This window comes from Siphateles boraxobius, unplaced genomic scaffold (assembly GCF_051911475.1).
Source record: "Siphateles boraxobius isolate OS27281-9 unplaced genomic scaffold, OSU_SipBor_1 7, whole genome shotgun sequence".
In the NCBI taxonomy this organism is placed as follows: domain Eukaryota; kingdom Metazoa; phylum Chordata; class Actinopteri; order Cypriniformes; family Leuciscidae; genus Siphateles; species Siphateles boraxobius.
Window position 1 is genome coordinate 34,945,001 of NW_027509197.1, and position 27,530 is coordinate 34,972,530.

At 39.6% G+C, this 27,530-nt stretch overlaps 1 protein-coding gene across 1 annotated transcript in view; it reads right to left on the reverse strand.

Annotated features, from left to right (window-relative positions):
- Positions 1-19,154, reverse strand: part of hdac4 (histone deacetylase 4) — a 260,715-nt gene extending 241,561 nt beyond the window's left edge. Inside the window, exons 1-6 of the mRNA XM_077215662.1 lie at positions 19,002-19,154; positions 17,254-17,350; positions 15,701-15,753; positions 4,282-4,697; positions 2,115-2,458; positions 64-145 (exon numbers count right to left, since the gene is read on the reverse strand). The gene's annotated coding sequence lies outside the window, so the exon portion shown is untranslated. The remainder of the gene's footprint in view (positions 1-63; positions 146-2,114; positions 2,459-4,281; positions 4,698-15,700; positions 15,754-17,253; positions 17,351-19,001) is intronic.
- Positions 19,155-27,530: the final 8,376 nt, after the last annotated feature.

Here is a 27,530-nt window from a genome sequence, read left to right on the forward strand (position 1 = left end):
ACATGAAAGGTAAAATATGAAAAAGCATACTAGGGGCACTTTAAACCAAAAAAAAAAACTTACTTGCCCTTTGGACCTTTACTTATGGTTTTCTGTCTTTCTTGGAGAAGATTTAGACATGGCATATGGTTCTTCAGAATTTCCCCTGTGTTTCACATGAAAATAAAACAACAATAATGCCATAACCTTCATTTATTGCTTTAATAAAGGTAAAACATTGTATTCTTATTATTTCATTGAAAAAATAAAGTGACAGCAAAATAAACCATAACAGCAATAAATGTATTAATATGTTGTGCTTTTGTGATAGAACCTCTCATAGTCGAACACCTGTCTAAATCACATCACTGCCTGCAGTACACAGAAGCCATTATGTTTTAAAAGGGCAAGCAATTGTGACAGATGACATTGATCTGTCAGTTAATGCATTGAGAAAAGCTGGACGTCAGAACTTATTTGCAGGGTAGTCTTGCAAAGATGTACAAAATGAGGCTTAAATCAAGCTAAAAGCAAGATAAAATATAAAAGCAGTTTTTGTGATTCTGGATTGAGAAGCTGTATTTTGTAAATTGGAATGTAATTTGCATGACTGTACATCTTAATGGGATAAATTCTATATCAAAAAGCTTTCATGCTGATGTTGCATGTTGTCTTCGAGGTAAAAGGGGGAAATTGCAATAAAGTGCCACTGACAAATGCACAATATTCATAACAGTGAATAATCGCTCCCCTCCACACCTGGAGGATCCTTTCAAAAAAAGACACTGACGATTTTCTGCTCATTATAAGAGTCAAAATCAGAAAGAGCACATCCTTTGAGACTGAGATTTAACCTCTTAGGAGATAACAAAAATGGCTCATTTGTACACAAAGAATAATGCCGTCTAGGCAAGTAGGATGTCAGGATTCATGCTGTGTTCACTGTAAACAAGTAAATGCAACACTCAGGGCCATAACACATCCGATCCACACAAAATAAGATGTTGCTTTTGCTCCCATAATCTAATAACACCCTTTCTGAATTACCTAATTAAGATTTTATACATGGAGAAAAGAACCAAAAAACAAGTAAAGTGCCTGCAAAACACCCTGTTAACCTTATTACCACTTCAGGTTTGTTTGTTCTGCGCAGATTTCATTAGTATGCTCAGACTAGCGTCTGTTCTCAAATAAAGCAATAGGCCACTTGAGGCTGTCCGTTACAGTGATTTTACCATGTGTAATGTGTAAAACTGCACTAAAGCAGCAACAGCACTATGATAAAAAACATCAATGATCAATAAAAAGTGAAATGTTGATACTTATAGGAATAAGCTATAGGGAAACTAGAGTTTTCTTTTCCATTACAGTGATATTGTCCACTAGCGTGTAGCCAGTTCATTAATGCTGTTCTGTTGGAGCCTACGCCAAACAGCATGATCTCTGATTACTCATCCAAAACCATCTGATACCACCAGAAATCATTCTGCAAAGACAGCTGGGCCATACAGATAATGGCAGCATTTAAGCCTAATTGTCTACTGTGTCTAGCAGATTTAAACTCTGCTTTGCTTTCCACTATTCCCATTCTACCACCTCTCATAACCTAATAACCTCAAATCATTCATCACTCAATCATTACTGATCATATTCACTAGATAATATAGGGATCATATCATAGACAAGACATACATATTTGTATCATTTTTCCATCATGAGGGCTACTTGTAATTTTTTTGCACCAAAGCCATTTTTTTCTGGACCGGTTTCCCCTCTCAATCTGACCTTTAGAATTAAATTAAATAAGAAATATGTTTGCATATATATTTTGTGTACTAGGCACAAAATCAAAGGAAAGGGGAAAACAACTTTTCAATCTGTTTCTGACGCTAAGATATCATATGACTTGGAATATAGTGTAAATATAGATGTATGGACTAACTTTTTAGGAATTTTTCTTTTACAAGCTTAATGGATGTGGTTATGAACTGTTGTTGTATGGAAAAGAGCTGCGTAAAGATTCTTCAAAAACTTCTACTTTTCCATTCCACTGAAAAAAAAAACAGCATTCAGGTTTGGAAAGACTTGAGGGTGAGTAAATAATGACCAAATTATAATTTTGGTGTGAACTGTACCTTTAGTCCCCTCTAGATGTTGTGTGTTGGCAGTTGGCACAAATGCTCTGCTTTTCCCACTTTGCTTTGCTCCGCTATAGCCTATAGGTGCTGTAATTGGATAAGAAGGAAGAAAGATTAATGGCTCAGTCCCCAGTCCATCAGCCAATCCCGTTAAACGCAGCAGGTCACAGAACAGCGCAGTGTAGGAGCTCTCGGCTCCATGTCCTCCTGGCACCTTCTCCACACACACTGCCACTCTCCTGAGCCTCTCTCTCTTCCTCTGCTAATCACGCCCCGTCAATTGGATTTCCTCATTTCAAGCTCATGATCTTTGTTAGGTGTCTGTCCGAATCTGTCTGACTCTTAATCAATAAATAGAAAAAAGAGAATATAAATAAGGGACAAAGAGGTGTGTAAAAGCATTTAAAATTGTAAAAGCATCTACAAGGTACTTTCAACAGACCATGAATAACCCCAAAAGCGTGAATCTTTCCACAGCAAAATCGGACGGTTAAATATCACTGTGGTAAATCTGTATCATGTAACATACGTTGCTTTAATAAAAAATCATAAAAAAAATATTTACTTCAGCATTGCTTGATACTATTTCAAAGTGATTTCAGTCATTTTGGCAGATAATAAATTGTATTTACCTGTGAAAACAAACCTGGAAAGAGGCGTGAGGATTTGGGGAGAATAAAAAAAAGAGATTCTTCGTGCATTCCAGTGAATTATTAATGGCATATATCATAAATTAAATCGGGAGAACAGACCACAAATGTGCAGTATACAGTATGTTGACCTTTTTTAGTGGAATGCAAAAGGAAAAAATAAAATAATCATGAGGAAAAGAATGCAGTGACCGAGCTCTTGCCATAGATATTCTTGTTAACAAGTCACATTAAAATTCCAAGTGTTACGTTATTCCCATGTTATTCTTAAATAAAACATGAAAGAAAACTTATAGCTCATTGAGTCAAACTGACGGATAAACTTTATTTGTAGGGCAACCTTGTGATTTTAAATGATTCATTTCAGTCTTTTTGAATGGAATTTCCCCAAACCGGAAGAGCCACCCATAATTCAAAACGCAGTAAGCTCGTCAGGAATAAGGTGGATATAAAGCTATTAAGTTTAATTTATTTATTTAAATGGTTGGACAGAGCACGAGCATGCACATAGGCCTACATCAAAAGTTGCACTTTTAAAAAACTTTTCTGTGTTATTTTTTGGGGACATCCTGCTATGTTTTCACATTACTCCATTTTTCTCGCTTTCACATTAAAGGGTTAGTTCACCCAAAAATTTCATTTCTCTCATAAATTACTCACGCTCAAGCCGTTCCAAACCAGTAAGACTTTCATTTATCTTAGGAACACAAATTAAGATATTTTTAATGAAATCAGAGATTTCTAGATTTCTGTCCCTCCATTGACAGCTACACAACTACCACTTTGACACTTAAGAAATCGTAAACCTAATCTATATGAATTGAGTGGTTTAGATAAAATTTTCTGAAGAGACATGATCACTTCCATGATGATCAGATTGAATATAAGTTTTTAGACATAAAAATACATACTTTACTCCAAAAGTCATGTAGAATATACACTAATGAGCCAAAACATTAAGATGAATATTGATGATCATCTCCTAACAAGGCTACAAATTAAGGTCTAGGTAGATTAGATGGTAAGTAAACAATCAGTTCTCGTAATCAACGTGTTGGATGCAGGAGAAATAGGCAGGAATAAAATTCTAAGTGACTTTGACAAAGGCCAAATTGTCATGGAAAGGTAACTGGGTTAGAGTATAGGCTTGTGGATTGCTCTGGGTAAGCAGTGGTCTGAGGAGGGACAAACCACAAACCGGCGACAGGGTGTTGGGCGCCCAAAGCTCGATGCGCGAGGGTAAGGAAGGCTATCCTGTCTGGCCCGAGCCATTAGAAGATCTACTGTGGCACAAGCCACATCAAATTTTAATGATGGTTATGGAAGGAATGTGTCAACACATAGTAGCTGCAGACCATTCAGAGTGATGGATGCAGACCATTCAGTATGATGACCCCTGTCCACTGTCAAAAGCGCCTACAATGGGCACATGAGCGTCAGAAATGGAGCAGTGCAAGAAGGTTACCTGGTCCGATGAGTCCCATTTTTTAGACATGTACGTGTGTGCTGTTTACCTGAAGTAATGGCACCAGGATGCATTGTGGGATGACAACAAGCCGCTGGAAGGAGTGTGATGCTCTGGGAAATGTTCTGCTGGGAAACCTTGGGTCCGGCCATGTGTTGTGGACTGTAAATTTGACATGTGCAACCTTCCTAAACATTGTTGCAGACCAGGTATACAGCCCTTCATGACAGTGGTGTTCCCTGGTGGAAGTTGTCTCTTTCAGCAGGATAATGCATCCTGCCACCCAGCACACATTGTTCAGGAATGGTTTGAGGAACATGATGAAGAGTTCAAGGTGTTGTCCTGGCCTCCACATTTCCCAGATCTCAATCTAATTGAGCATCTATTGGGTGTGCTAAACCAACAAGTTTGATCCACAGCGGCTCCACAGGACTCCTTCAGGGGTCCATGCTTCTGCGGGTCGCGCTGTTGAAAGAAAGCGAACAACCAGCAGCATTTTAGTGCGGTAGTCATAATGTTTTGGCTCATTTGTTTATTTAATACATTCTACAGTCTAGGCCCATTCAGAAGCCTTGTGTCAGTAAAACAATGGTAAACTCATTCCTGAAGCAGCTGACCTTTGTAAATGTACTATACAAATGTGGTCTTTTGTGTTCAAAGGCTCTAAAATCATCATCATCGCCGTTGTTCTCCAACATGACCTCCACATTTATTTTGTCCAATGTCACAACCTTCTTCTTTATCTCTTTTATATTTCCCTCAGCCTCTTTCTTTCTCTCCCGGCGTGCCCTTCATACACAGAAACGCATATATACGCATAGTCCTTTTGCTCTGAAGGGAAATAAGAGGACCTCCACCTGTCAAACCTTCATCACAGCACAGTTTGTCTCCTGCCCCCTCAGACCTTGCAAACTGCGTTGCTGTTCCTCTCAAAATCCCCAAAGCTCATTGTCTCTGTCAACAGGCACAATAATGAAACGCCAAATCCATACTACTAACTATTTATTCAGCACAGGCAAAGCCGGGTCTCAGTGTGTTCAACGCTTTTAGCAAGGTGAGTCACTTTCTGCCACAATGAAAGGAGATCACTTTTTTCTGTCAATGTGTTTTGGGGTTTTCATTAAGATTGGATTTGCAGCCTGGCAAGGAAAATAAATGATTATACAAAGATGTTACACTGATCACATTGTCTTTGAAAACATACATTAAGCCCCTGAGAAAATCCCAAAATCTGATTCCTCCCACTACAACATCTGATCCGAGCACCAGGGCGTAGACTTTACGCCACTGAGGTGTAATATGCATATTACATTAAAATACATGTACACAAGAAAGATTATTGGAGAGGAAAGGACGGGTGCTTAGCTACAGCTCTGAAAGATGCTCCCACGGTACAAAGAGGATGCCAAGCGCACAATATTGCGTTTATCCGCAGACAACGACTACTGGCATCAAAAGGACAAGCTTTTTGAGTGACGGTTTGAATGCATACCTTTCTTAAAATCAGTTGGGGCTGTGGTAACCATAGTAACAGAGGATTATGATGTCTTACATAACCATGCCTGAGCATTTAAACCCCTTGGATGAACCACGCCACATTGATTGCATAACGAGCATGTGTCTTTTGGGCATCTTTGAGTGTGGAAAAAATATCTCATTACAGTAATGTGAACAAAAATCATGTGTTATTTAAACTGTGAAGTATTTATGCATTGTTTAAGCATTTTGTACTGTCTAAATAAAATGAAAGTAATAAGAAAGACCATTTCAAAATTGATGAGCAAAAAATTAAAAGTAAATTAAAAAAGTGATAATCACTATTTAAAAAATCGGGGGGGGGGGGGGTAAAAATATGCTTAATTAACTTTAATGCAAAACATACATTTTAATTTTCAATGTAACTTGTGGACAACAATGGACAAGTTGTATTATTTCAAAGATATTTTTTTTAAAGCAATTACAAAATATTTTTTAATGCACAATTAGTGCTGTCAATCGATTAAAAAAATGAACTAAATGAACTAGATTAATCACATTTTTTTTCTGTGCTAAATCGCGATTAATAACTTACGTTTTCAATTTATTTTTTAATGTAATAATTTCACAGTTAATATTCCGTTCACTTGTACTTTTATTATATTTACAGACAGACAGCATTAGTGGCTGCTGTCACTTTAAGACCTGCCGCTGCTGCACATGAGGCGCATCTCAATCGCGTATTACTTTCTCACAACTTTACATTAAGACTTTATTTAACTCTTTTTGGCATAAATGTGTGTGTTATTGTTTGTTCGTTAAAGAGCGTAAGAGAACTAAATTCGGGCTCGCTGTCTGTGCGCACAATACTGGCACGCATCTCTCTGTGTCGTGTGTGTGTTAGGACATCACAGACTGCGTGTTCTCTTTTGTCTTGTCGGCTTGAATGGTTTAAAAGCATTTGCATTATTCAGAGCGGGATCATAATGTAACATTAGCTAAAGGACGACAGGGATGATGCGTTAATTGCGTTAAATATTTTAACGTTTTGACAGGACAAAAATGAATCGCATGCGTTAGTGTCTTAACGTTGACAGATAAATTTTTAATTTTGGATTTCTCATGTGACCTATACAAATAAAAAAAGATCTATCAATTAAACATTTTTAAAAAAAAGTTTTTTTTCCAACTTTGATTTGCAGTGTGACCTGGGCTGCGTTTCTCAAAATTATCTTCAGCCTAAGTATATCATAGAGACCACTGGTGCCAATGTTTTCTACATTCTACATGTCTTTTCAAAATGTTCTCCAAGTTACGTTCTTGTTTGGACACTTTAAAGCATGTCAATACAATGCAGACATTAACAGTTTTTAAGGACACTGGCAACATATTGAATAATATGCTTCATCATTTACATTTATGCATTAGGCAGGTGCGTTAATCGTGTGTTGCCTGGGAATCAAACCCATGACTTTGGCATTGTAAGCGACATACTTGATCAGAACACCTTTTATCATTGTCCTGAATTCAAAATAAAGGTAATATGAGTCAAGGTGCTGGAAGAAACTCATAATTGTGATTTCAAAGATTCTTGAAGAACAACCATCATCTTATCCTGACTTTCTGCACTGATCTGAGGCTCATGGACATGACAGAATGAAATTCAGACCGTTAAAGATGAAATGTGTAACTTCTGTCACAAGTAGGCCAGACATAATGGAGGAATTACTAATGGTTGAATTCTGTTTGGCATAGACATTACACCGTTCAACCCAAAATAAAACTGAATTGCCATTCCAAGCTCTCTCTCTCTCTCTCTCACTCTCTCTCTCTCTCTCTCTCTCTCTCTATATATATATATATATATGTATATATGTATATATATATATATATATATATATATATATATTGTGACGAGCGTCCTGTGCAGTCATCAGCGTTGTCCTGGAGAAAGACGCAAAACACCTGTGCTCGCTCATCATGGCTCGCTCGGCCACACCGGTCATCAATTCCCACATGGCCATATAAGCAACATGAGGCTAAACAACAAGGAAGGAACAGGCTTCTTGAAAGCTGAGAACTAATGTGTCCTCTCTTGTTCTTTTCCAGAAACCAGCGTGTGACCGAGCTAGACCAGTTACGAGCACAGCACCAATTCACCGCACCAAGGAAACCTCTAATAGAGAACACCGCCTCACCTCAAGAAAGCCGCTCTTCACTCTTCAACCTGCACTCTGCCATTATTTCACTGGTTAATAAATACACCCTCCGGGGTGCTTAATCTGAGCTTTCCTTGTCGCGTGGTACTTCCGGCCTTCACAGTGGTGGAGAATGCGGGGTTGAAAGGAAGTCCTCGTCGACAAGCGATCTCCGGATACTCACATTATTCCCTTCCTGACAAACTGTACTCTTCCACTCAACATGGAAGAGCTTCTCCGACAGCTAACGGAGGTCAGCGTGCGCCAGCACCAGTTTGCGGAGCATTTGGCCACACGCCAGAACCAGGTTGATCAGGAAATCGCCGCTCTTCACACAATGCCGCCAGACAGCGCGTTCCGTTACCTGACCCACGGGTTCAGGCCGCCCAGCTCCTCCCCAAAATGACCGTCCATGATGACGTCGAGGCATATTTGCAGATGTTCGAGAATACTGCTGCAACGGAAGGGTGGGACCCGGATGACTGGGCTCGCGCACTCGCCCCTCTTCTCACTGGTGAAGCCCAGCGCGCCTTTTTCAGCCTCCCCACAGCAACAGCAGAAAGGTATGTGGATGTAAAAAGGGAAATTTTGGCTAGAGTGGGGTTATCTCCAATGTGCGCAGCCCAGTGTTTCCATGATTGGTTGTATCAGCCCAGACGCCCCGCAAGTACTCAAGTGGCCGAACTGTCTCGTATAGCGCAACATTGGCTGATGGATGGAGAGCCCACCCCGGCCCACGTAATGGAACGCGTGGTCATTGACCGCCTCCTTCGGGCCTTGCCCCGCTCCTACCGCCAGGCTGTGGGTATTCGAAACCCTACAACTTCATCAGAGCGATTGAACTGGCGGAGGCGGCCCACCATCATGAGGCTGGGGAGCGAGTACCACCTTTTCTCCGGAGGACGGCTCCAGAACAGCGCACACCGGAAGGCGCTTCACGACCAATAAGCAGAACGGTGGCCCATGAGCCACACGATGAGTCCATGCCAACAGCGCCCTCTTCCCCCAAAATTCGGGCTTGGTTGGCAGGGTGTGCGGTGCACCACGAGCTCCCCAGGGGAGCCCCATAGACCGAGATCAAGATCAATGGCCGGCCATTCAAAGCGGTCCTCGACTCGGGCAGCGCCGTCAGCCTCGTCAGGGCGGATATTCTTCCTCCACGCAGCGAGAACAAGACGCTATTGCCTATCACCTGCGTGCACGGAGACACACGACAGGTGCCTGCTCGGCGCGTCACTATCTCCGCGGCTTCGGGGTCCTGGCCCATAGAAGTTGGGCTCATTAAAGATCTGCCCGTATCTGTGCTGCTGGGCCGAGACTGGCCGGGCTTCGAAACCCTGCTCAACGACTCCACACGACCTCTCCAACCCAGTAGGGGTCGCCGTGGGTGGCGGCCAGCAAAGACTCCCCGCCGACGCCCCGTTCTCTTGGCCTCCGACAGTGGGAGAGATGGTGAGTCCCCTTCCCTTTCCTCTAATCTCTTCTATGATGTTTACCAACAGGTCTCGGGGGGCGGCTCTTTTGGCCGCACTCAGCGGGAGGACGAGCGTTTGAAACACTGCTGGACACAGGTCTGTGTGATGAATGGAGAAGACACCCTGCCAAAACCCCATCCTTGCCCCCTTTGCTATAGAAAACGGCCTACTATATTGTGTCGCTCAGCGGAGGGGGGAGTAAAAACAACTGTTAGTGGTGCCGTGCTCGAAGACGGAGACGATCCTGCAATTGGCACACTCCCACCCATTGGCAGGACACCTCGGCGCAGCTAATACCATCCAACGCATTCGAGACCGGTTCCACTGGCCCGGCCTGGAGGCCGAAGTGTAGCAATTCTGTCAAGCCTGTCCGGTCTGCCAGAAGACGTCACCTAAACCACCACCCCCCACACCACTCATACCGCTGCCCATCATTGAGGTGCCCTTTGAGCACATCGGGATGGATCTGGTAGGGCCGTTACAAAAGTCAGCCCGGGGACACAAACACATCCTCGTCGTGGTCGACTACGCCACCCGCTACCCCGAAGCAATTCCCCTCCGGAAAGCCACCGCGAAAAATATCGCCCACAAGCTCTTTCTAGTGTTCAGCCGAGTCGGTATACCAGTGGAGATCTTGACCGATCAGGGAACACCGTTCATGTCCCGGCTAATGGCCGACCTCTGCCGCCTACTCCAAGTAAAGCAGCTGCGGACGACCGTCTACCATCCTCAGACGGACGGATTCGACGAACGTTTCAACCAGACCCTCAAACAGATGCTGCGACGGGTGGCAACCAGATAAACGGGACTGGGACCAGATGTTGCCCTACGTTCTGTTCGGTGTACGGGAAGTTCCCCAGGCGTCCACAGGCTTTACCCCCTTCGAGCTCCTCTTCGGACGACAACCCCGAGGTCTACTCGACGTTGCGAAAGAGGCGTGGGAACACCAGCAGCCCACCCCGCACCGGTCCCTAGACGAGCACGTCGCCGAGATGAGACAACGGGTCGACCGCGTCATGCCCCTAGTCCGGGAACATCTGGTAAAAGCCCGGCAGGCTCAACAGCGCCACTATAACCGTACAGCTCAGCCGCGAGAGTTCCAAACGGGCGATCGGGTTATGCTGTTAGTCCCCACCCCAGCCTGTAAGTTCCTGGCCACTTGGCAGGGGCCGTATACAGTTGTAGAGAAAGTGGGACCTGTAACGTACCGAGTACGGCAACCTGGAAGACGGAGCCCTGAGCAGTTATACCACGTAAACCGGTTGAAGAGGTGGATGGGCACCAGAGAACAGACGTAGCTCTTGCCACCGTCGAGTCCGTTTTGGTGGATACCAACCCCAGTCTGTCGGGGGAACAAAAGGCTGAGCTGGGACACCTGATTGGTCAGTTTTCGGATGTGTTCTCTACAGTCCCTGGACAAACCAGTCTGGTACAACACGACATTATAACCCCGCCGCGGGTCATCGTAAAACAACGGCCCTATCGTATTCCAGAGGCTCGTCGGCAGGCTATCGAGGAGCAAATCCAGCAGATGTTGAAGTTGGGGGTGATCGAACCATCACGCAGCCCGTGGTCCAGCCAAATCGTCCTGGTCCCGAAGCCAGATGGCAACCTCCACTTTTGCAACGATTTCCGCCGCCTCAATGAAGTCTCGGAGTTCGACGGATACCCAATGCCCCAGGAGGATGAACTCCTAGACAGCCTGGGAAAGGCCCGGTATATTTCCACTCTGGACCTGACGAAGGGTTATTGGCAGGTACCCCTCTCCGAAAGCGCCAAACCGAAAACCACCTTCTCAACCCCAACTGGCCACGGGCAATATCGGACCCTTGCCTTCGGGCTTCACGGGGCACCAGCCACTTTCCAGAGGCTGATGGACATCATCCTTCGGCCACACCAGCAGTACGCAGCAGCATACATCGATGATGTAGTCATTCATTCGGAGCGTTGGGAGGACCACCTAGACCATCTGCGGAGGGTGCTTACGGATCTTCGAAGGGTTGGACTCACCACCAACCCACGCAAATTTCACCTGGCCCTCTTCGAGGCAAAGTACCTGGGCTTCCAGGTCGGACAGGGACTCATTAAGCCACAGGAGAAAAAGGTGGAGGCCGTCCGCGCCGCCCAAAGGCCCGGAACGAAGACCCAGGTGCGGGCTTTCCTGGGTTTAGTAGGATATTATCGCTGCATCATCCCCAACTTATCCTCGTTAGCCGCCCCCCTGACAGACCTAGCCAAAAAGTGGCAGCCTGAGCGCGTCGCCTGGAGTCCCGAGGCAGAAGAGGCTTTTCAGCTAATCAAAGATGCCCTGACGGAGGAACCGGTCCTGCACGCCCCCAATTTCAGCTGCCCCTGCCTGTTGCAGACGGATGCGTCCGAAACAGGGTTGGGAGCCGTCCTGTCCCAAGTCACGGACAGTGAGGAACATCCTGTTCTGTTTATTAGCAGGAAGCTGACAAAATTGTGACGAGCGTCCTGTGCCGTCATCAGCGTTGCCCTGGAGAAAGACGCGAAACACCTGTGCTCGCTCATCATGGCTCGCTCGGCCACACCTGTCATCAATTCTCACACGGCCATATCAGCAACATGAGGCTGAACAACAAGGAAGGAACAGGCTTCTTGAAAGCTGAGAACTAATGTGTCGTCTCTTGTTCTTTTCCAGAAACCAGCGTGTGACCGAGCTAGACCAGTGACGAGCACAGCACCGATTCACCGCACCAAGGAAACCTCTAATAGAGAACACCGCCTCACCTCAAGAAAGCAGCTCTTCACTCTTCAACCTGCACTCTGCCATTATTTCACTGGTTAATAAATACACCCTCCGGGGTGCTTAATCTGAGCTTTCCTTGTCGCGTGGTACTTCCGCCCGTCACAGTATATATATATATATATATATATATATATATATATATATATATATACATATATACAGGTCCTTCTCAAAAAATTAGCATATTGTGATAAAGTTCATTATTTTCCATAATGTAATGATAAAAATTAAACTTTCATATATTTTAGATTCATTGCACACCAACTGAAATATTTCAGGTCTTTTATTGTTTTAATACTGATGATTTTGGCATACAGCTCATGAAAACCCAAAATTCCTATCTCAAAAAATTAGCATATCATGAAAAGGTTCTCTAAACGAGCTATTAACCTAATCATCTGAATCAACTAATTAACTCTAAACACCTGCAAAAGATTCCTCAGGCTTTTAAAAACTCCCAGCCTGTTTCATTACTCAAAACCGCAATCATGGGTAAGACTGCCGACCTGACTGCTGTCCAGAAGGCCATCATTGACACCCTCAAGCAAGAGGGTAAGACACAGAAAGAAATTTCTGAACAAATAGGCTGTTCCCAGAGTGCTGTATCAAGGCACCTCAGTGGGAAGTCTGTGGGAAGGAAAAGGTGTGGCAAAAAACGCTGCACAACGAGAAGAGGTGACCGGACCCTGAGGAAGATTGTGGAGAAGGACCGATTCCAGACCTTGGGGGACCTGCGGAAGCAGTGGACTGAGTCAGGAGTAGAAACATCCAGAGCCACCGTGCACAGGCGTGTGCAGGAAATGGGCTACAGGTGCCGCATTCCCCAGGTCAAGCCACTTTTGAACCAGAAACAGCGGCAGAAGCGCCTGACCTGGGCTACAGAGAAGCAGCACTGGACTGTTGCTCAGTTTTGCATGTCATTCGGAAATCAAGGTGCCAGAATCTGGAGGAAGACTGGGGAGAAGGAAATGCCAAAATGCCTGAAGTCCAGTGTCAAGTACCCACAGTCAGTGATGGTCTGGGGGGCCATGTCAGCTGCTGGTGTTGGTCCACTCTGTTTTATCAAGGGCAGGGTCAATGCAGCTAGCTATCAGGAGATTTTGGAGCACTTCATGCTTCCATCTGCTGAAAAGCTTTATGGAGATGAAGATTTCATTTTTCAGCACGACCTGGCACCTGCTCACAGTGCCAAAACCACTGGTAAATGGTTTACTGACCATGGTATTACTGTACTCAATTGGCCTGACAACTCTCCTGACCTGAACCCCATAGAGAATCTGTGGGATTTTGAGAAGAGAAAGTTGAGAGACGCAAGACCCAACACTCTGGATGAGCTTAAGGCCGCCTTCGAAGCATCCTGGTCCTCCATAACACCTCAGCAGTGCCACAGGCTGATTGCGTCCATGCCACGCCGCATTGAAGCAGTCATTTCTGCAAAAGGATTCCCGACCAAGTATTGACTATTGAGTGCATAACTGAACATAATTATTTGAAGGTTGACTTTTTTGTTGTTGTATTAAAAACACTTCTTTTATTGGTCGGATGAAATATGCTAATTTTTTGAGACAGGAATTTTGGGTTTTCATGAGCTGTATGCCAAAATCATCAGTATTAAAACAATAAAAGACCTGAAATATTTCAGTTGGTGTGCAATAAATCTAAAATATATGAAAGTTTAATTTTTATCATTACATTATGGAAAATAATGAACTTTATCACAATATGCTAATTTTTTTAGAAGGACCTGTATATCTATATCTATATATATATATATATATATATATATACGTATGTATAGCCTTATCTATAGCCTTGAAAATCACACAATGGTTTTGTGTGATAAACAGACTAGAATACATTAGTCATTAGAGTCATTCAGAACACATTAGAGTCATTATTCAATGATAATAAAATATTGCATATTGCATCATGACATCAAACCTCCACCACAGCAGTACCGGTAATATTTGATTTAAAAGCACCAGAGGTTAACATATTTAGTAAATAATGATTTTTGACCAAAAAAACATTACTGCGTACTGGTTTCAAACTATATGAGGGTGAGTAATTAAGGACCAAATTTGAAATACTCCTATCTTGACACAACCAAGTAGCACTTGTGTCAATATGGCAGACTTTGGAATCGCCTCAGTAGAATTCGGTGAGTATGTTAAGATGTTTTGTGACTTGTTCGCTCTGTTGATCTCACAGACGTAAAGCACAACAGCTATTTTATTGAGAGCAATTTGCCATTACTGGCCCAAACCAGTTCCTTCCATTGCCTGTTGTATCTCATCTCTGGGCTCTTTCCAGAACCGCCATCTGTTGGTTTTTGTTAATGACACAGTTTGTCTCAGCGTGTTGCGCATCTCCATTCTGCAGCACAGCTCTAAAGTCACAATGTGTAATTGTGTGCTGTCGATAGGCAGTTTGTGTTTTCAGAGTTTTGCGTTGATAACATGGGATGCTGAGCGCTCTCACGGTGGAGGGGGAATGTGTTCGGGCATGAATTAGACAGTGGGAGAGAAACTGTGTGGGTTGGATTACTCTCTCGCTCTTCTTTTTTTTGTTGCTTATTGCTTTAGTTTGACTGAAATCGACCGTTAAAAGAACATTGAAATGCAATAACTTTCTTTTCAAGCTGTTGCCTCATTTAGAGAGAAGTAATGATAACTCGCAGTTCAGCAAGTGAGTCAGAAGTTGATTCAGTAACCACTTTGACTGATTCCAACTCTTTTTTTACAACCTGTTCAGAAGAGTCATTTGCTCATGATGAATGAAACTACACTAGTGCTATTCTACAGAAGTGTGTTTTCTTGCTATTATTTCAATACATATTCTATGTACCAGTGTTATTTGATGTTATTATAGTGAATTATTTTTTATTTTTATATTTTCTGTTTTAATTATAATTTTAGTTAAAAACCTTTAGTAAATTTGGTGTGTTTCTTTGTCATTTTTATTAGTTTTATTAGTGTGTGCGTACATATTTATATATATATGTATATATACACGCACAAATATGTATATCTATATATATATCTATATCTAAACACACACATATATTATATATTTACAAACTTGTGTTAGTTGTGATTAATCGATTTGAGAACAATATTTTTTATATATTTTTTTTATTACGTTTATTTTTATTAGGTTTTTTTTGTTTGTTTAGTTCGTTTTAGTTATTTAAGTACTTTAACTTTGAGTAAAATTAAATAATTTTTTTATATTTTATTTTATTTTCAGGTAATGTTTATTTAATTGCAAGTAATGAAAAAGTTGTTCATGGTTTTACAATTAGTTAACGATAACAGCCCTTCTTTACGTCTCATCACATTAAATCCAGACTGCAAATTCACATTAAGAACTTGAATAAAATAAGACTATTTTGCTTTGAAGCTGAAGATTCAGCCATGGAGGCATAGATTCTCCATCGCTGAAGAGTGGTGCATGAAACACTGGACAGGAATATAATGTATGAAACACATGAACCACTTTAAAAATATGCTTTTTTTAGCTTGCCATTGTAAATCAGCATACACTTACGTATGGAAAACGGCTGTTCGATCATTCCACTTGCATTTCCTATTGGTGTTTCACTGAAATCAGAAATGAATACAGGCTTAAAATGACATCAGTATATGACATAATTAATTTAGGCATGAAATATTCCTTTAACCATCAGGCACTTATTGTGAGAAACAAAATAGCTTTAAGTTTTACATCAGAGTTGACAAAACAGGAATAATGTGCACAGGCTGTGCTGATAATAATGGCGCTGTTATTAATAATTACATCTAACCGGGGAACATTACGTAGCACAAAACAACAGCAGACATATTGCATTAAAGGAGCAGCATACAGTGCCCCCAAGATGTTTCCATTCTTAACATTTTATTACCACTTGTTTATCACAGGATTACGTGCCTTTGTGAAAATCCGTAGCAGGTTATTGCGAACACCTGGGATTTAATCAACTTCAGTTGAAGCAATTTCCCTTTTTGCATTCAGCCATTAGAGAATAACTGGGTAAATGATGTGTTACCATGGAGGAAATGTAAACAAAGTTACAGCGTTCCTTTAAAAGGGAAAATGAATGGAGACTAATGAACAACAGTGTATTCATCGGAAAACAATTTGTTAAACTAGTTCCTAATTTATGGCTGAGTGAAGCAGACCAAAAATGAGCCTAAACATGTGTAGATGACTGGATCATGGCAGCCTGATCATTTGTGAGCCCCTAAGCGGTTAAATTTTATTAATATTTAATTGTTTTGGGGGCGTGTCTGAATCCCCATCATGATGACTTAAGTACAGGATTTAGTCAAACTCTCCCCGTCACTTTGATGGAAAGTTTGCTGTAGAATAAAAAGCTTGTTACTCCGAAAATGGTTCATTAAATCAACGGCAGTTAAGCCCTTTATAGCAGAAATCTGACAGCATATTGCCGTCGCTCAACTTTGGCAGGCCCATCAAAACAGCCGATCGGGTTTTGCTCTTAACTGACATTGACATGACATACATGATGTATCTGAATTGTGACAGTCCTGCAGGAGCGCAGACATTTCCTCTGACAGCTAAATTACAACGTGGCAAGTCGGTCTGAATGAGTCTCATCTGCCACTCTCTCTCTCTCTCTCTCTCTCTCTCTCTCAGGCCTGAAATAACAGCCAGCAGCGCTCCTCGTTATCGGGAGTGAAAAAGGTGCTATTTTCTGTCGAGTCCATAAAATCATTGTTATAGAAAGTAAGAAATAAGGTACAGAAAGCAAAGGTGAGATAAAAAAGTTTGCGGGATAAAAATCCGCAGCATCATTTTTGGCACATATACCACTAATTATAGTGCTTGCAAGGCAGCACTAGGGTTTGCTCAGTCTAAGCATTAAACTCTGCATTTTTCAATTCAGCCCAAATACCTAACTTACACACTCCGTTCAAACTTTGTTTTGTAGATAATTTCATTTTCAGGTTTTCTATCTATTTTTGTTCTTCATAAAATTTATTTTTGAAGAAATTTAATATTACAGTTTGAAAATCTCCCATTGACTCCACAGTGATATTTTCATACTAGTGTTGTGGTTTTCACTGCGACATACTCACCCATTTCTTTCCAATTATTTGCTTTTGCGATGAATCTTATCCTTTGACAAAGTTCTGACAGAGTGACCGAATGTTGCAACGACGATTGGGTCGGGTTCTGGAAATAAAAACACCATTAATTTTCTTTATAGGAAAATAGATTTTTAACGATAACTTATAAACCGCTAAAGACAGACCTACTGTGAGCTACAAGGTTGTTAAGGCACCAAATTTGTTAAAGTAGGTCTCCCACTTTGGCCTAAGTGAATTAGGTATTACTATTAATAAAACTGTTAAAATAAGTTTTGTTCAAAATTTTCCACATTTTTCGCCTCATGCAACAGCGATAAATTATTCAAGGCACGGTTCAAACTGGTGTTGTGCTCGTGCTACGAGGGTTTAAGGTTCCATTGTCCATTGCTGAAGCGGGCTGGGAGGGATGTTCTTCACATCCTCTCATATTCCAGGCTGCTGAGCTGAAACAAGAGAGCTTGAAGATAGTGGGGATCAAGAGACCAGAGGCCCCTGGGAACGAGAGACACTACACCTAGGCAATGTTCACGCTGTCAGTCCAAATCTGATTATTTGTCTATCTGACTGAAATCTGGTCTTAAATTATTTACTGGCCACATTTTGCATTGCAACTGTTCAGATCCAATTTGTTTTCCGAAATATCTGCACTGGTTTCTATGGCAATTTTATTGCGTTGGTAGGCATACGGCAACAACAACCGCGTCATGGAGGGGTTTGCAATACTGTCTTATTTACAACATGACAATGTGTAGCCGTCAAGCTGGATTACAACAGTGGCAGAGCCAGTGGCAGAAAAAGCAGATTTCCAGAAATGCAATATAAGATTTCAAACCACATATGAATGTAGCTCGAAATGCATTTCATGTGATTTTTTTTTTTTTTTTTTTTTTTTTCCGTTCACACTTGCTGAATTTGATTGGATTTCAATCGGATATGCAAAAAAATTGGACTTGGACTGACAGTCTGAACGTAGCCATAAACTCTCATACCAGAACTAAACCTTACAAGAGATGCCATGCACAAACTGCTATTCCTTGTCTTTAAGTCAACATGAAATCAAAATTGCCCCATGTTAAAGGTCTTATTGGACACAAATTGATTGTGAATTTTATTCTAAATTAAATTGTCTTTGTAATCCTTTATCGAATCGTAATTACTTGTTTCCCTTCTAAAATGACTTTCCTTAACATCACAAATCCCTCTTACTTATCATTGACCCCTACAATCATCTCCATTTTATTATGTAATGTATGTTACCTGTTTATCATGATCTAATCCATTTCCAATGGACAAATTCTACATTTTTGCTCATAATCCAAAAAATAAAAAAAAGTTTTACTTGGAAATAAATTGTATGATTATGAATCAAAATGGGTTGCAAATATCCTGTCATGTTTACTTTAATGGCTTTTCTCCATTACCCGGTACACACAAAAAATAAGATGGTCATGCTTATGAAATACAAAATATGTACCAGCAATCGAAAAACAAAAAGTCATTATCATGGAAGAGTATTGAATATTTACTACCATTCAAAAGTTCGGGGTCAGTAAGATTAATGTTATAGAGGGAAGTCCCATCGTATGCTCATCAAGTCTGCATTTATTTGATCAAATTTCCCATTTATAAACGGATACCTCTCTTGTCCCCATGTTGAGAGAAATCAGGAATAAGTGCATAGAAATAAAAACAGAAACAAATGTGACAATTGTTGACATTTGATACCAAGATCTTACCTTATGATTGTAGACTACAGTATCCTGGCAAATCTGGTGACATTGTTGAGATCTTTTCTGATGATACATGAGATTTCTAGTCTTTTACTCAGGGCAAACATCTAAGGAGACCTCAGCAAAAGTCTTCATTTGCTATCCACCGTCATCTCACTGCTGTTTGGGAGAAACAATGGAGATTATTAGAGAGATTTAATTTGTCATTTTTCTTTTCAATGGTCCCTCATGTGCCAGTTAACAGAGAATTTAATATTTCGCAATCATTTGTGCTTCATTACAGTACCTGAGAGATCTTTATTCCTTTCTTGGAGAATTTTCTGGAAATTAGAAGTTAACAATTGCAACACCTCAGGTATTTAACATTCCATGCTGAATTAAACATGGCAGTGCAACTCCATAAAATCTGAACAAGGAGCAAATGTTAATCTATTTGAGTCACACTATTTTGAGTTTGCTAATTAACACAAAATTATCCTATTTACATATTTAGCGCCAGAGCGAGAAATCTCTTCAGCTTAGAGTCTTGCAAACGATTAAACCAGAGCACTTTGTCAGCGTTTTGTCATGAAGGGTCATTCTGATGGAACCTCAGAAGACAGAAGAAGCTAATGATCAAATAAATGTAATATTTCTTCTACGTCTAGAGGAAAAAAATGTAGCTTGAATATCATCAAGCATATTATTTCTGTCTAAAAAGTGAAATGGCTTATATAGCATCCATATTAATTAACAATGTCTTTCCTGGTGCAAAGATGACAATTAACGGTTGTCACTTTTGGGAAATTGTGTTTTTATTGCTCCTAGACTGAAAAGTGTCTGTTATGGCTGTTTTGTAATGGCAGCATAGATTTTGCTTAATGTTGCAACAATTTTTAAGTCATTTTTATGACCATTTTACACCATTGTTTGATAAACGTTCCCACATTTTACTGTGTGTGGTCACGCTTTGGTCCAATTCTCACTATTAACTATGACTTTTGCCTCAATAAACTCCTAATTACTCCTTATTAATAGTTGTTAAGTTTAGGCATTGGGTAGGATTAAAGGATGTAGAATATGGTCATGCAGAATAAGGCATTAATATGTGCTTTATAAGTACTAATAAACAGCCAATATCATAACAAGCATAGTAATAAGCAACTAGTTAAGTGTATTTATGCAGTTCTGAAAAAAAAAACTCCACTAAGCATGAAAACGGATTCATTGCATGAAACATAAAGGCTGAGTGAACTTCAAATCATCCAAGTGGATTGGGTTAAACTTTGAGTAAAACTATTTAACAATCTGCTGTAAATGTGCATCTCTCTTGTCTAAGGGTAAGTGGTGTGCAACATCGAACATCTCTCCATCCTCTGAAGTGCTCTTTTTTCCCCATAATTGTGCCAGTATTTTCCATGCAACAAGGCAAACACGCTCAAGCTGTAACAGAACCCTGTGTGTGTATAAATAGCCCTTTTATCACATGCTTGTGTCCGTTGCTAAGTGAAATCCAAGTCGAAAAATTGAACACCAGCTTAGCCTGAATAATTTGATACACTACCAATTCTCCAACTTTGCAAGATCAATTTTCTCTAAATCAAATCACTGTAATTACAAACAGAAAAGTCTGCAGTTGCAACCTTGCAGATTCAGCAAAATAAACAAATAAAAATGTCTGTTTCAACCGCTGTTAAACCCATTTAAGAATTCCAAGGATACACAAATAGAACCCATGATCAGTGCAATTTGATCAACTGTACTTGAGGAATAATGGCCATCAACTATTAATGCTTTTATCATCAGATGAATCATGATGGAAAAGAGCATTATGTTGTATTTAGACATTCTAAATATAAGTGACTTTGCTCTGATATGCCAACTAACTTACATTAATTTGAAACTACATGTCATAGAATACTACGTTAGGATACTAAGTTGACATGTACTTACAAAGTTACTTAGAACATGACCATCAAAAAAAAGTGTTAGCAGATAAGCAGAGTTTACTATACTAATACTCTAATGATTGGTAGTTGCCGTGTAGTTGCAAAGTTACTTAAAGTCAGTAAAATGTCTAAAGTGGACCTTTGTCCACGTCACTCCAAAATCCATTTCATGTTTTTATTCCATTAAACAAAAAAGAAGGAAATTTGAAGAATCGTACAGCTCTTTTCCACAGTGACCACAACTGTGAAGCTTAAAAAAAAGAAGCATAAAACACAATAAAATAACCGATTAATTAAACCGATTTAAATGGTCACAGATAATCTCTGCATTTGTGTTACCGTTCAAATTCAGAAATAAGCGTGTCAGGTCTCTGTTTCTGTTTCTGTTTGTTTTATTTATATAGCACTGTTAAAACACAACCCAGGTTGAACCAAAGTGCTTTACATACAGATTCCAATAAAGGATAAAAATAACGACATACCTCAACCCATTAAACACATCTCATATAAAATATCACATCTACTCATTATAAGCTAACGACATCAGACGTGATTTACACAAATGCTTAAAAATCAGTAGCGATTTTGCAGACCTGATAGGCAACGGCAGCTCATTCCATTGTCTCGGCCCTGTTACCGCAAATGCCCGATCACCCTTATGAAGGCGTTTTGTTCCTGGTACTATCAGTAGATCCTGATTCTCTGAGCGTCGTTTTCTGGAGGGGGTATACAAAGTTAAGAGATTTGCAAAATATGGTGGGGCCTGATTATTTAGCGATTTATATACAAACAGTAACATTTTATATCTTATTCTGTACTGCACTGGAAGCCAATTTAAAGACTTCAGTGCGGGTATGATCGACTCATGTTTCTTTATTTTCATTAAGAGCCTCCCCGCCGCATTTTGTACCGATTGCAGTCGGGACAGAGATGCGGCAGTGATGCCGCAATACAGCGAATTACAAAAGTCGAGCCTTGAAAAAATAAAAGTGTGGATAACTCTCTCAAAGTCTTTATTTGACAAGAATGGTTTAATTTTAGATAGTAGACGTAGATTGTAAAAACAAGCCCGGACTACAGAATTTATTTGCTTGTCCATTTTTAGGTTATTGTCAATTAAAAAGCCTAAATCTCTGACTGTGGATTTCATGTAAAGTGTTAAAGGACTTGAATCTAATATAGTTTCTGCGGGTTTATTTTGATGGCCAAATATAATAACCTCTGTTTTGTCTTCATTTGTCATTGTCTTTGCCTTCATTGTCTCAGGTTTGATTTCATTAGCTATGTTTCCATCCAAAGTTGTGAATTTGACTTATGCACAAAGTTTGAAAATCACATAAAACATTCCATCCGTTCAAGAGAACGAAATCGGCACTTCCCGGGAAATTGGCGCAAAATATCTTTAATAAAATGTTTTGCTGGAATTTGCTGTTATCCAATTTTTGTTGCGCATTGATACATTTATTCGGTAAATGTGTTTCCATCGTGGTTTATTCGCATGTCCTCTTGTCGTATAAAAAATGTATCCGCCTCAATTGAGCACATACATTTTTTATGCACATTTTAAGAATCTTTGTGCATCTTGGCTTTTTTCCCCGCATTTTTTTTTAATGCAAAATCCAAACTGCGCATTAAAATAGGTGGATGGAAACTGTTACATCCATCATCCAGCTGGAGTGCCCTTGATTTCCACTAGAGGGACCTCCCCCTGTCTCCTTGGCTTTCCCACCATGAACTACACTTTCCATAACCCTTTGCCTAAACTCATTATGCTTCATTACTTTTAGCTGCGTCTCATTTACCTTGTTAACTATGCCTTTATAAGCCCTGTGTTTTCAGTCATTCATTGCGAAGTCTTGTTTGTTGTCACACTGTAATTCTGAGCACTATCCTGGTTTCCTGTGTTCATAGTTTTGTGAGCTCCTGTCTGGTTTATTGGATTATCCTAATTGCCTGTGTTTTCTGCCTTGTTGTTTTTGTTTGGATAGTCTGCCCTGTGTTTTGACCTTTTGCGTGTTTTGGATTTACGATTCTTAATTACCCTAATAAAGGACTGAATTTTGACCCTAGCCTCAACCAAAGTCTCAGAGCAGTTTGTGACAGAAACATAGATATTGACACCAAAAACACCATGTGCAGAATGTATCGTAACCAAATGCAACATGTTAGTTTGAGTATATGGAATGGATAATGAAGCTTGAAAGCTGCAGTAGCGGGGAAGATTTTCAGTAAATAATTAATATTTCATCTTTTCCCCACACAAAGCTATTGTATGGCTTCATATGACTAGGAATATAGTTACAAAGTCATACTTATTTTGGTATAGATAGAAAATAATTTACCCAATGAAATGGGGTGGTTTAAAGTTTTCACCACCTGGAGTTGCATTATCTGTGAAAGTCAGCCATATCTGTGAAAAAAATCATGTTACAGTGTTTACAGGCAAGGGTGGGTACAGATGGGTGATAGAAGTATGCATACCAAAACTAAAGCTAAGTTTTTCATTTTGACTGAGTTGATTAGAGCCCAAAATAGTTCCAAATACTCTGTACCGACACAGAATAAGATTATTATGGCAGTGGAAATAAAATCTATATCACGCAGTTTCATGTTTTTACACAATAGAGCATGGGGTCATGAACTATCTGAAGAATTTAAATACAAGTGAACCTCTATTTATCTAGTTATCTGGTATAGAGTGTGTAAGTTTTATGAAATGCCATGGTGTAATAACGCTGTATGTAGAAATGTAGCACAAAGCCAACAGCGTGCTAACATGAACCTTCAGGAAAAAAAGAAAAGAAAAACACTTGCTAAATTACAGAGATATTTGCACTCAGGCATACCCCTGACGTTCATATTATTACTCACTATTGGTTTGAAAGCTGAATCAATATAAAGCAACCTAAAGAGGTTTGTCGTCAGCATGTAAAGGTTACAGCTATTTTTCTTGAAAAACAAGAAATCAGTCAGTGTGCGATATCCCGCGAGCAATCGTTCATATTGGTAGATTAACCTTTTCAAAAATAGAGTGCACATAATTCTAGAGCGAACACAATAGTGACGATTGTTTTCATACATGAGGTTTTCCCTGAAGAAAGATGAGAGATTCAAAAAGTAATGTTTTTAGGATGTAATGTTAAAACATTTAGAGCTGCAATTCTGCTCAATAAATCAGAAATAGTCTCATCAGCCAGACTTTTTGACTATTGGCATAATGTTCAGAGTATATAATTGTTTACTCTGAAAGAATCTGAAAGCTCATTTAAATGATAGCACAGTGTTCCATCCTACAAATAGCAATGGATAAATTAGAATGGACAATCTACATATTTTATTTTGTTTTGCGAGAGCTTCTTGTCATCCATATATAATAAATGCAATAAATCTCAGAGATATACTGTGTGATAGAGTGCTGCAGGGATAACTATACACCCATATAAAAAAATATTCAAGCTGTAATGTTTATTTAAAAAATAATAATAATTATGTTTCTAATAAGTAAATAGATAAGACCATTTGGAGTGTGAGTGTTAGCAGTTTACATTGTAGAACAAAACAATCCAGTATCATTGTTAGTCCTTACTTTACTCATAAATTGAAAAAAAAACGTATATTAAAACCCATAGGAAAACCTTGAGGGAACCACTGGTGAATTAGTCTTCTGGGTTTTGACGTCATCCCTGCAGAACTATATGCAGTAGTACTGGAGGAATTTGCAAAAAGACAAGCCTGACCACTTGTGGTTTCTGCACAGCTCTATTTATGAAACTGGACGGACGGACGGATGGATAGATAGATAGACAGATTTGATATATATATAACACTGCCTTGCCAAAAAAAAATTAGTTTGGATTTAACAAGGGAAATTCTTAAAAGTCTATGACTGGATCATTATTGCAATGATTATTATGTTATATGTTTGGCAACAATTCTTCTAACCCTAATTGATGGAGTGTGTAGCTTTTCTTTTCTTTTCTTAAACAACCATGTAAGAAAACACATCATGGCCGTTTTCCAGGATGACAATGTCAAGATTCATCAGGCTCAAATAGTGAAAGAATGGTTGGAAGGAGCATGAAGAATAATTTTGAAATATGGTTTTGCACCTCTGAGTCCAGACCTTAAATTCATTGAAAGTCTTTGGGATGTGCTGGAGGAGACTTTACAGAGTGCTGGACTCTTGCATTGTCAATACAAGATCTTCACCACAAATTGGTGCACCTCCTGATGGAGTAGCATTGCAACATTTATTTCCATCAAGAGGTGCATCAATTTTTGGTATTTATACACACAGTATTTGAAAATGTACATTATAAATGACAATGCAGATATAACATTTGATCCTTTATTATAAATAAGTCTAATGTATTACGGCCTCTTACCCAGAGGTCTGGGCTGAACCTTGAATATTCACTGATCTTTTCATTTAGAGTAATTTTACATGTGGTTCTGCACTGACGTGAAATAAATTGTTCCTCCCTCTTGTTGCAGACACTGTCAAAGTCTATATTTCTAAACGATGAGCCTAAAAACTACCGTTGTGATGAAGCCAGGCAATTTGCAGAGCAGATCGCTCACTCACCGGCTTCAGCTCTCCGGGTCATTGGCCAGAGAGCAAGAGTCAATGCCAACTGGCCGACGGAACAGAATATAATCCAAAAATAAATGAAGAAAGAAAAAACCTTAAAGGAATAGTTCAGAACAAAAATAAAAATTGTAATTGTACAGTCTTAGAAGAAAAGGTTCAATGTAGACTCTGTCAGGTGCTTCATATACAGAACCTTCATGGGCTCCTATTATGGGATCATTTTATGGATTTTACGTTTTTATTTTTAATTAAACTTTATGAGTTAAACAGCTCGTAAACACAGTATATTGCTAGAAAAAACTCAAATAACCTGTTAAAATAAAAGTATTATTTAAGACATTTCTCCTTATATAGAACCTTTTTGGCACATACAGTAGGGTTCTTTAAAATTGATTGTGAGAATTTTTGTGAGAATTTTGAGATTGTGAAAAATTTGTTTAAATTAAAAAAACTTTATTTTGATTTTATTTATCAGAATTGTGCGATATAAAGACCGAATAGCGTGACAAAGTCGCAATTGCATGTTATAAAGTCAGAATTCCGATATAAACGTGCAATTGTGAGATATAAAGTCCTATTCTAAGAGAAAAAACGTTTTTTTCTCAGAATTGCGAGTTTATATCTCACAATTCTGACTTTATAACACACAATTGCGACTTTATATCATGCAATTCTGACTTTATATCTCACAATTCATATCTCGCAATTCTGAGAAAAAAAGTGAGAATTGCGAGTTTACTTCTCCCAATTGCAAGTTTTTCATCTCGCAATTGCAAGTTTACATTTCACAATTCTGACTTTATAACTCGCAATTGTGACTTTATATAATACAATTGTAAGAAAAAAAGTCAGAATTGTGAGAAAAAAGTCGCAATTACCTTTTTTATACTGTGGCGGAAACAAGCTTTTATAGGTTCTCAAAAAAAAAAAAAACACTGAACCTTTTTTTTTCCTAAGAGTTGTTTCTAAGAGTTACATGCTTTACATGCAAGAGTTACATTTTTTTAGCATTTCACACACAGAGATGTTATTTGGATTGTACAAGCTGGACAAATTTTGGGTACATTTTGCAGTTATATTCTTGTATACATACATAATGTTGCATTTTACCATAAAATGATGGAACATGGCTATTTTTACTTAAGCAAGACATGTGATAATCGCACTTTTAGGTTGACATTATCCACAATTCTACTTTACGGCCATGCGTAGGTTGCCGAGAGGGAAGCTTTGAAGGTATGGTGTATTCATGAAAGAAAAGGGATTGTGAATCAACCTCATCACAGTGAGCCGAAGGAATATTTGAATAACTGTATCGTCACAGCCTTGAATGGTGGAGTGCGCCTGCCCTTTCAAGATATCTGTAGAAGTAAGCGTCTGAGGAATACATGAATGCCTAGCAGAGACACTCATTCTGCGGTGGATGTGGTAATCAGAATGCATGCATAATTCAGGCAGTTATATGAGAGTCGGTGAACTTGGAGAAAAAGAATGTGGGCGATGATGAACGCTAATTTAGTGCTTTTCGAGAGCACCATTCAAAAAGCATCAAGATGAAGCCAAGAAACTTTTTTTCCACTTAATTATATGGGTTATTCTTTTTCGTGATATGCAGCAATTTGACACAAAAAAGCCTAAAGAAGGTGTTCTGGCATGAGTGGTATCCAAACTAAAGCTGTATTGTATCTGGATGACTATGGGAAAACCAAGGAGTCTAGATTTGGCTGGTTAGCTGGTAGGTGCCTTGGCTACATCATTCTGTGGCCAAAAAGCTTATTTTGCCACAGTGTTATGGTTAACTACAAGGAAAACTATTACAAATTGTTTTTGGTAAATTAAATAAAGCTGAAATAAAATAAAACATAAATATTTGATAAAAATACAAGCTAACAAAAATGTAAACAAAAAATAAATAGAAATAGAAATATTGCCTTGGCCACTAACCGAAATAAATAAATTCTAAAATTAGAAATAATAACTCATAAAAATGACAAAAGTTATACAATACCAGTGAAA